Source organism: Oryctolagus cuniculus, chromosome 13, assembly GCF_051225735.1.
Source record: "Oryctolagus cuniculus isolate XC-2025 breed Fujian yellow rabbit chromosome 13, ASM5122573v1, whole genome shotgun sequence".
Taxonomy (NCBI): domain Eukaryota; kingdom Metazoa; phylum Chordata; class Mammalia; order Lagomorpha; family Leporidae; genus Oryctolagus; species Oryctolagus cuniculus.
This window is the reverse complement of record NC_142879.1, coordinates 94331158-94342763: the sequence shown is the minus strand read 5'-3', so window position 1 is coordinate 94342763 and position 11606 is coordinate 94331158.

Below are 11606 nucleotides of genomic sequence, written 5' to 3'. Positions count from 1 at the left end.
TTTTGCACCAAAATAAACTTATCTTTTAACTTCATGTTTTCACAAACTTTTTGAAGTTCCTTCATCTAAGTAAAAGGAAAAATTGCAATTGCAATAGTATGGTTGGTATAAAATTTATATAATAAAATAAATTATACTTTATGTCTACATTAACTAAGAAATTTCTACAAAATCAAATAATTAGATCTCTTCTGAGTGAAATAGGTGAAACTAATAAAATGAATCAATAACACATTTTTCAAAAAAGAGTGCATTCAGGTTTGTCGAAAAGAAATAAAATGCATAGCTTTTATAAAAACTGGCATATTTGTAAAACCTTTGAGTTATGGTAAGACCAATCAATCAGGAGACAATTGCCATTGAAAAGACAACCTGTTGGTCATACAGAATAACAGGAAGGGAGGGGCATCCCACACAAGCCCCATGGGGAAGCCCTGGAATCAGTCAGGAAGTAGAGGGAGAAAAGGAAACTATAACCAGAATCTTTATTATGGTTTCTGCATCAAGGACAGCCAAGGCAGGGTAAGCAGGCTTAGGTTTGGCTAGTTTGAATAATTTCAGAAGGCTCGGGGTCATAGGGATTATCTACAGTCACAGGCAAAATCAAGAGTATGGGATGTAAGCCAGAGGCGGGGCACAGGAACAGGGACAGCAAATCTGGAATAGTTTATCCTTCAGAGTGTGTTTTGCAGATGATGTTTTGGGAAAGCTTATCTTGCAACACTGTATTGGGAGATTGGACAGACCATCAGTCAACCAGTGAAAGCTCCGAGAAACCAGACTGAGTCAGAGATTTAAAGATACAACGCATGAAGATTTATGTTGCTTGAGTAAGAAGGGCTCTCATGCTCCACCTTTTCTACATCCTGGACACTCCCCTAACCCTTACAATAAAATTCTTGACAAACTACCATCTTAGGGAGGTAGTTTCTTGTGGGAATTCTATTCTCCCACCATCTCCTTTACTTGTCACAAACAAAGAAAGCTTTGCTTTGAGAACTCCCTCTTAAGGCTGATTACTTGGCAATAACTCCAAGCGTACAGACCCTTTGAGTCCAAGAAAGGTGATTGGAAAGAGAGCTAGGGGTCTGGCATGGGGATCCTTATGGAGAAGGTGATTGGGTCGGTTGTCCTTGAAAGCATGCTTAGGGAGTAGGGTTTCTTGAGACAAAGAGAGGCCATGTTGGGACTGGAGGCCAAGGCAAGGTACTTAGACATATTATTAGATTGTCCAGAAAAACATCTGTCCAGCATATAAATGTAGGATAGATTCAAAGCATCACATTTACAAAGCTAGTAACATGGTGACTACAATGGCAATGACACAACAACAGTTAGGAAATACAGAAAAAGGAAAAAGGCAAGTTGTGTTAATGTACCTATTTTGCCATTAACAGGTCTATCAGGTTGACTATAAAAATAACACACAACTAGCTATTTTTGAAATATGAAATCATGCACAGTACTTGTGCGCTGGCTTATTTATTTTACTTCAGATAAAGTAGATTTAAAACTAGGCTAGCAGAAGCCAACAAATGACCAAAATAGACCTCGACTGTAAGTGAAATAAACTGTAACTACAACATTGAGCCCATAATCTTAGTAGTAAAATAAAATGAAGTGGAAGAAGCCATATTGTAATAGCAATTTAATATTCAACAGATTGTAAAGTGAACCTAGGAGGAATCATCATACAAGCAAGAAGAAAATTACTACTCAATATAATCTGCCATGAGACACATTCATGGTCACCCAGAGAGCCTCAGAAATCTGAATTGTGAATCTCTTTAAAATGACGGCTGTGCTCTAGCAGTACTTAATTCATTTTTTCAGGTTTTCCAGAGCAGAAGGCGCAGTATCTGCTTCAAACCCGGCTCACACTGAGGATGAACAACCTGGGTTACCTGGATTACAAGAGAAAAGGAGGCTGGTGAGACACCCCTCACCACCACCACCAATTCATCATTGAATGGTTGGATTGGAAAGACATCAATTTATACTCAGAAATCCTAGGTTCTAATAGGGTTTCTGCCTAAAGGTAGCATTTGGTCCTAAGAAAGTAACTGAATACTTTTTTCATCTGTCGAAAGAGTGACTTGTTTTCACCTTTTAGGGGACTAGATAGGGTTACAGGATTTTGAACTTTCTTCCACTTCAAATATTACATTTATCTATGGTGGTCAAGACTGGATATTGGAGCATGCGGCCATTGGTTACCCCCTTCTCCTTGGTTTCCTTACCAGGAATACAACATTTCACATTATTGTTCCATGTAACATATTTAAAATAAACATAGCAGCTCTTTAGTGATGCCCAAGCACAGCCTTTTACCAGGAAGAAAAATTTATTATTAAACCATCAGGAAAACATGTGGCATTCAAACCATGGTGCGAGGTTTTCTCCATTTTTCCCCCAGTGAGTCAGCCCTTATTCCATTCAGAAGTAACCTCATGGTGACAAGCAGGAATCCCTGTTTTCTCATCTCATGATCACCTAAAGTTTATTCCTGCATCTCTGATTTTAATTAGCATTCTGGATCCAAGTTGGAAGAGCCACACCAGATACTGTACAAAAAGTCAACCAGCACATTCCTGAAGAATTTTAATTCTTCAGAATTAGACCCAGTTAAAGATCTTCATTCTGAATTGGACTAGAAGAAAGGAAGGAAGGAAGGAGGGAGAAAGGATGGAAGGAAGGTGATGAGAGGAGAAAAGCTCATATCCTCGATTAGCAAGGCAAAACTTGTTGAGAAACTATACTGCTGCTTGTATATGAGGTTGTTCTAGCATTTAGGTTTTCATAATCTAGATGTTTTGTCGCCTAAGTAGCTGGGATCAACCATGTATCAATACAATCTGTTCCCTAGTCTAGTAGGTGAAATACTTGGCCACAACTTGAACGCTTGAGTTTCTCATAAAGAATCTTTGTGGTGTACACTCTCGCTGTTACAGTCTTTAAAACATGTGCTGATCCTTGCTCTTAAAGGATGTGTAAGAATATTCTGTCTTTTCCTGTGTCTATATTAATGTTTTTCTAGTGAAGATAGTCATTCTTTGGAAACAGCAAATAAAAGACCATTTGTCTTATTTTGTTTTCAGTTGCTAATACCACAGTATCAGATTGGGTAACTTGTAAAGAAAAGAGGTTTGTTGTGGCTCACAGTTCTGGTCCAAGGCCAAGGGGCTAACTCTGGTGATGACCTTCTTGGTGCCAGAGTCCTGAGGACATCACATGTCAAAAAACAGGCAGCAGCTAGTGTGTGTGTGTGTGTGTGTGTGTGTATCCACTGGTCTCTCTCTCTAAAAAAAATTATTCATTTTCTCTACTTGAAAGTAAGAGAGATGGACAGGCAGATAGGGGGACAGACACAGAGAAATCTCCCACTCACTGGTCCACACCCCAAAAGCCAACAGCAGCTGGGGCTGTGTCAGGCTGAAGACAGGAGTCAGGAACTCAATTCAGATTTCTCACATGAGTGGCAGAAACCAAACCACTTGAGCCATCACTCACAACTTCCCAGACTGCACATTCACAACATGATGGAATCAGGAGTTGAGCTAGGACTCAAATCCAGGTACTTTAAAACAAGATTTGGGTGTTCCAAGTAGCATCTTAGATTCTGGGTTAAATACTGGACTCTGTTTTCTCAGAAAGCCACCAGGATCCATATACGGGGGCTCCTCCCTCATGAATTTATTAAATCCTAATCACTTCCAAAAAGCTACTTCTCTAAACACAACAGCAAATTAACTTTCTACCTTCTTAGTATCTCACAGTAGCAATTAAGCTCCAACATGACTTTGGAGGGGACAAACTGTATTGAAACCATAGCACCATTCAATGACTCTAAAATTCCTTTTGTATTTCAAGTGCTCATTACATCACTCTCTACCTTTTGTGCTCTTGGCAAGTGTTAGTAGAGAACTCTCTAGAAGAATCAAAAGTACTCTTGAGTTAAACTTTTATTTTGCACAAATAGGACAACATCTCTGTATTCCCACTCCCACTACTTTCTTCTATATAGATACACACAAATCCTTGAACTGATTTTCATTCTCTCTTGGTTCTCATTTGGATCATGCTATCATTGAACAAGCTTTGCTCTTCTGTCAAAAGTCAGCTCAGGGAGTGGAAATGTAGCACAGTGGTTAAGAAGATGCTTGAAAAATCTGTATCCCAGTCACAGTGAGTGCCCGGGTTCAAATCCCAGTTACACTCCTGATTACAGCATAAGGCTAATGCAAACCCTGGGAGGCTGGAGGTGATGGCTCATGGAGTTGAATCCCTGCCACCCATGTGGGAGATCTTGGCTGAACTCTTGGCTTTTGTATTTTTAAGATTTATTTATTTATTTGAAAGAGTTATAGGGAGAGGGAGCTAGACTAGGGAACAGAGAGAAAGAAAGAGAGAGAGAAAGAGAGAGAGAGAATCTTCTACCCACTCGTTCACACCCCCACATGGTCTCAATGGCCAGCACTGGGCCACTCTGACGCTGGGAGCTAAGAGCTTCATCTGAGTCTCTCACATAGGAGGCAGCGGCCCAACCACTTGGGCCACCTTCTGCTGCTTTTCCCAGGCCATTAGCAGGGAACTGGATTAGAAGTGGAGCAGCCAAGACATGAACCAGTGCCCATATGGGATGCCGCATTGCAGCCAGTGGCTTTACCAGATATGCCACAATGCTGGCCCCAGCTCAGCTTCTGGATTTGGCTTGGCCCAGTCCTGGTTGTTGCAATCACATGGAGAGTGAACCAGTGAATGGCAGAACTCCATGTGTCTCTGACTGTTGATGGAAAATATTTATTTTTAAAGTTAGATCTTACTAAACCTGTACCAACTTATTTTATTCTCTACACAATACAGTATAATAATTACTTGCATAGAAATTGTATTGTATTAGGTATTATAAGTAATATAGAGATGGTATAAAGAATAAGGGAGGATGTGTGTAGGTTATATGCAACTACTATAGCATTTTATGTAACAGATGTGGGCATCCTTTCAGTTCCTAGACCAGTGTCCCATTGATGTCAAAGAACACCTGTCTTTTGCTATTTCCCACAGGGTTCACCTGCAAGCACCCCCACTCTTACCTGCTCTAGGCTTTTCCTGAGCCAAATTCCAAAACATAAGAGGACCGTTCTCTCTGTGTCTTACTCTCAAGTGTTTGTGATCCATGTATAGTTTTATTTTTCTTACCATGAGTATCTATGACATTCCCTCTATGTTGAATTAATATCTATATTCTTCAGCATACCTTGTCCTTGGTTATTTCCAAATAAACAGCCATCACAGTCATACAAATTATATCTAAGACTATCACAGCATTCTTAATTGAGTTGGACCTCTGTATTTTCAATGCATCAGTCATCCTTCCTGCTCCAACTCTTGCCACTCTGTGCCTGATGCCATCCTTGGAGACAGGGTGGTGAATGAGTTGTAAAGAGGTCTCTGAACATCCACGCTGTTATCTTCCCTCTGTCACTAATAAGCTATGTCATTCTAGACTGGTTATGTTTATGCCGATCTGTGGTTTAGGCCTTAAACTTGTGCTATGATTTCCAAGCAGCATTCTCTGAAGCATAGCTGGAACTCAGCTTGGGGGCAAAGGGAGCCCACCGGTGGGGAACAGCCAGTCTCCACCCAGGCACCAAGCGGAGAAGTCCATCCATCACTATGCTACACACCATGGCACTGTGGGCAATTTCATTTATAAACAGAATTCTATGCAACACACAAAAAGTTGAAAACAAGAATTTGAGGTGATCCCTGAAGTTGCTTTCAGCTTCCTGGTGTGAATATGGCATTTATGGCAGCACTTTGATGCCTAGAGCAACAAGAATATTCCAAAAATAGTGTACACATTTAAAGGGCCTCTGACATTTGGAATGATGTTCAATTTCATTTGTCATTAGGAAAATATAAATCAAAAACACAGTTGAAATACAATTTCACACGCATCAGAATGGTTACTATTGAAGCAAAAGGCAGGAAATCCTCTTAGTGAGGGTGTGTATACACTGAAACGCATCTGCCCTGTTGGTGGGAATATAAAATGGTATAGTCCCTGCGAACTACATTAAGGTAGTTCTTCAAAAATTTAACCTAGATTTACCACATGATCCTTTAATTTCACTTCTGGATATGTATCCAAATAATTGACAGCAGGGACTTGGAAATTTGCACACTCATGCTGACAGCAGCATTACTTACAGTAGTCAAAAGATGGCAACATCCAAAGTACCAAGAGCAAATAAGCAAAATATGAGGTATATAGCTATTGGAATGTGAATCAGCTTAAATAGGACAGGACATTTTGATACATGCACGGGTGAACTTTGAGGGCATTATGCTGAGTCAAATAAGCTGGCAACAAAAAGACAAATGATATATGATTACATTTATATGAACTAGTTAGAACAGTCAAAATCTTAGGGACAGGAAGTAGAATATGGTTACCAGGAGCAGGGGGAATACAGAATGGAGAATGAACATTGCATGGTTACAGAGTTTCAGTTTAGGGAGAAGAAAAAGCTCTGAAATAGAATGTGATGACAGTCATACAATAGTGAGTTTGTGCTTAATGCCACTGAAAAGTACATCTAAAATGGTAAAGAATAAAAAGACAAATTTTATGTTTTGTCTGTTTTACCAGCATAAACGTCTTCCTGAGTCTCATTTTCTGGGAAGAGTCACCAGGCAGCAATGAGAAGATTTCTCCTGGATAACAGCAGGGATGCTCTAAGTGGAGGTGCGCATTGACCACACTTGGGTGTTTCTCTTCCTTTTGGCAACAGAGACCAGCACCATGATGGCCAGGCTGTGGAGAATAAAAATAGGACCCTCTGCTTTTAGCAGTGTTTTTTGTAAGTTAGAAGCACTGACACTTTTATGCAAAAGCAGCACTTTCTTATTGTATCCTCTTAAGAGGAATCACTTTGAAATGAATATCTCTTGATTTCATATAGCCCCACTGAGGAACACAATAGGAATGAAATTCAAACATTCAGACTAGATTGTCTGGTTTGTGCCATTGGATTCCTGCTATCTCTCCAGAGCCTCTGAACATGTGGGTTTCAAGCATTTATTTTACAAAATATATTTTACCCTCAAACCTGCCCAAGGATAAAATGCAGCCCCATACACTGGTACATGCACAGATTTAGTGAGTTTAGTTCAGCGGAGAACATACACCCTCCCAACAGAACTGATGGTTCAGCAGCACTACCCAGATGTCAACCTAATTTTGCTTTTTGGGTAAAGTGCCATATCTCTGCAATAGATGACATGTACTTCTTTGATATTACAGACATGATGTTATACCCTACTTTACTACATTGCCTAACACAGCTTCACATGGTTAGATAGAAGTTCTATGGGAGTAAGTAACTTGCCTGTGTGTTTTTCAGCTCCATATCACCAGCTCATGGTTCATAAGAGGCAATCAAGAAATCAGGGCAGCTTCCATGCCCTAGGTCCATTTTCCTTAGGAGGGCTTCTTTCCTGTAAGTATGAAGCAGTATATTGTATGACAGAGTTGAGTGAATATGAACATAATTCAATCTAAGTTAATTACTAACTCAAGTTCTCCATGTTTTTTGACCCTCTTCTATAATTCTATCCATTCAGAATGGTCTGAAATGTTCTTCAGGACTTTCTCCACCTTTGAAATCCTAAGTAGTCTTTCAATGTTCATGATTATTTTTCTTATGTTAAAAGAAATTAGTGTTAAAACATTTCTATGGGCTCCTAAAATACTATAGCTCTAAGCACTATGTCTATGATGCTTAATGGAGGAATTGTTCCTAATATATCTACTGGATGACAATTGAAGCAGCAAAAGAGAACAATCATCCATTCCTGCCTTTCTCCTACTGACAAGATACATAGTGCATTTGAACCTTGAAGAGAAAGCACGCAGAAGATCACAGTCAGCATCATAGTTCCATCTAGCCACTTTTTTTTCCCCACAGGTAAGAAACTTTAAGGTTGGAGACATTAAATTTCTTTAAGGTCACATACTAATTTTTACTTATTTATTTGACAGACAGTGAGACAGAGAGAAAGGTCTTCCTTCCATTGGCTCACTCTCCAAATGGCCACTAAGGCCGGCACTGCACCCATCTGAAGCCAGGAGCCAGTTGTCTCCTCCTGGCCTCCCATGCAGGTGCAGGGGCCCAAGCACTTGGGCCATCCTCCTCTGCCCTCCTGGGCCACAGCAGAGAGCTGGACTGGAAGAGGAGCAACTGGAACTAGAACTGGCGCCCATATGGGATGCCAGCACCGCAGGCAGAGGATTAGCCTAGTGAGCCACGGCGCCGGCCCCCAGGGTCACATACTAATTAATAGAAGAACAAGAACTGGAACCTACATGTCAGTATTGTCCATCCACTGTAGCATGCTTTTTATTCCTGAGGCAAGCACTAGGTCTTTTGCATTCAGACTGCTTTTTCAAACAATTTCCCAGCTATCCCACATACTTCAAAATATACATGTTTTGCTTTGAAGGAATGTGTCCCTGCAGAATTTAGCTGGGAAATATCTGGCCATTTCCCCTTTCTTGCTGCTTGGCCTTCTGCAACGTCAAGACATAGCATCCATCCCCTCTTTAGGACATGGCAAGAAAATATCATCCTGGAAGCCGAGAGACTAGCCATCACAGTACACTGAAACCTCTGGCACCTTGACCTTGAACATTCCAAACTCCAGAAAGGTAATCAATAAATTTCTACTATTTTTAAATGGCTCCAGCCTGAAGCCTTTTTATAAAATCACAGAGAGACTGGCTCATACCCTTCTATGTAGAGGCTAATCTCTATGCAGCAACTACTGCATGGCGGGCACTGTGATGAGGATGAAGACATAAGTAAATAAGATTTAGACATGGGCTTTAAGAATCTCTCCATCCTCCATGTCTTCACTCCTGTCTCATACTTGTATCACTGGAATTTCTTTAAGTCTCTCTCCACCTTTGAAATCTTAAGTGGTTTATAAAAATGGACTTAAATCCTAAGTTCTTTATGGAGTCCTTTCTCTGGCAGTCATAATTAGTCTTTCTCTTCTGTAAGCTCCCAGATTATTTATGATGTTGTGGCCATGGTTTTGTGCTAAAGAAAATTGCAAAGAGTTTATCTTCTTGTTCACGTGGCAACTTCTTTGAGACAAAGGCTGAATTTAATTAATTAATCCGAGTACCTAGGCACAGGTCTTATATTCATCATTTATCCATTCATTTTTTTCAATTCTAATCAAATATTTATTAAGGATTTATAATATTATAAAAGCTCAAGAAACAGAAAAAAATTATAATTAAATTTTTCGACTTCAACATAGGACTTCAGTTCATAAAATCATTGTTGAAACCAGAGGGAAGGAGCTGGTCTTATATTTTTCTTTGAAATCTTTGCTCTGCCTTTATGCAGTGATTTCCTATATACAGTGACATGCTGTGCACAGAATAAATATGAACAGTATACGAGATAAAAGAGGTCATTTGTGCTGGAGTCATTTAAGATTTCGAGAAGATAAGATTTGCCCAGAGTGGAAGCTGAATGATGAGAAGAACTTCGACGATTACTTAAGGGGGAAACAGCTGGTTAAACATGGGAACGCAGTGAGATGTTGTGTTTGGAAGAAGAGAAAACAACAAAGATGAGCGAAGTGAACTCTTGTCAGAAAATTGTACAAAGTAAATTCATGTGGGTAGAATGAAGACTATATTTGGGACTTTGCAAAATAGGCAGGCATACTACATTTTAATAGGGATCAAACCAAAGCTAAAATGATGAATCTCTGAAGTGGAAAATCGAGTCCTGACTGTTCGCATCATTTCCGAGGAGTGTTGACCGTCTTTGGATTCTTTTCCCTTCTAAGTCTTCATCCTGAACCCATAATGAATAACTGCTGCCGGAAGCCTGGCCGTGAATGAAGTCCACTGCATCACAGGGCCATATCCCCACCCACTGCGCAAGCCCTTGGCACATTCCTAATCTCAGCATTTGGGGTGCATTCTGGAGACTAGTTTGAAGGATCAGAGGCAAGGAGAAGAGTTTCTGTCATTCAATCATTTTATCTTTAATTCCCCTTTCAGCGGCCAACACATACCCAAGAAATAAGAGCTTTCTCATCAACAGCTTGTTCCCTTCTGAAAGATTTACGCAGCTTTTACATGCCACCTTACCCTATCCGATCTCACCTACACTTAGTAGGTCACATTATGCTTACCATACAGATAAAGAACCAGGAAGATGACTGAAGCTGTGTGCCAAGCTCATACAACTTGAGAGAGGCAAATCCAAATGCATAGGCATGGGTTTACCCAGCATGTGGTAGCTATCACTCTTGCCCACACCTCTCTCTCTACTGCCTTTCCAAAACTCTCTGGCTTTTGCAACCACAATCCTTTTGGGATACATTGAAGGTATTGGAATAGATGATCTCTAAAGTCTCTATTGGCTATGGCTTTCTTTCTCAGTTTTTATTTTTTGCCATTCTAAAAATATCAATGAGTGCAGTGGGGGAAAGAAATCAGTAGTGTGCCAATTTGGAATAAGAAAGAGGTATGTTGAATGAAGTTTAGGAGAAAAAAAGATTATCTTTTCCTCAAATAATCTTAGAGTATATATTGCAGATGTTTTAAGAATAATCACAAATTTTCTTTCTGATTCTAAAATGTTAATTTATTCTGGAAATACAGAATTTTTGTAGGTAGTTATATGAAATTCTATTATTGTTTGGATAATGTACTATGGCTGTTTTATAATTTAAAAAATTAAATTTCCATGAATCTTACTCTAAAAGATTTTCATAGAGTAGTTTTCATAAAGTAATGGTGTGATTCTTTTGACATGTCTAGAAAGAATATGTTCTTTTCATTTAGATTAATTTTGCTTACACTGACTGTAATAATTTTCTTTCCCAGAGCTCTCTTGAGAAAGCAAGCTTCTTCTATTTTTCGAGAAAATACTGATACAGGCAGTGAGTAATTATGCCCATTTAGATTCTTTACCTGAACCTGTTTCAGAATTTGTATTACTAAGGCAGAACCTACCTATATAAAATTTTAAAAAAAGCAGAATACTACACTTATATAATATATTTCCAGGGGCTGGTGCTATGGCATAGCTGCTGTCCGAAGTGCCAGCATCCCATATGGGTCCCAGTTCGAGTCCCAGCTGCTCCACTACTGATCCAGCTCCCTGCTATGGCCTGGGAAAGCAGTAGAAGTTGGCCCAAGTCGTTGGGCCCCTGCAGCCATGTGGGAGACCAGGAAGAAGTTCCTGGCTCCTGGCTTCAGATCGGTGCAGCTCTGTCCATTGTGGACATCTGGGGAGTGAGCCAGCGGATGGAAGACCTCTCTTTCTGTCTCTACCTCTCTCTATACTCTATCTTTTAAATAAATAAAAATAAAATCTTTAAAAAAGAGAGAGAGAAGGAAAGACAGAGAGAGAAATTTTCTATCTGTTGGTTCATTCCCTATTTGGCTACAAAGGCCAGGCTAGGCCAGGCAGAAGCCAGGAACCTAGAATTCCATCTGGGTCTCCCCTAAGGGTGGTAGTGGCCTGAGTACTTGGGCCAAATTTCACTGGCTTTCCAGGAGGGCCAAC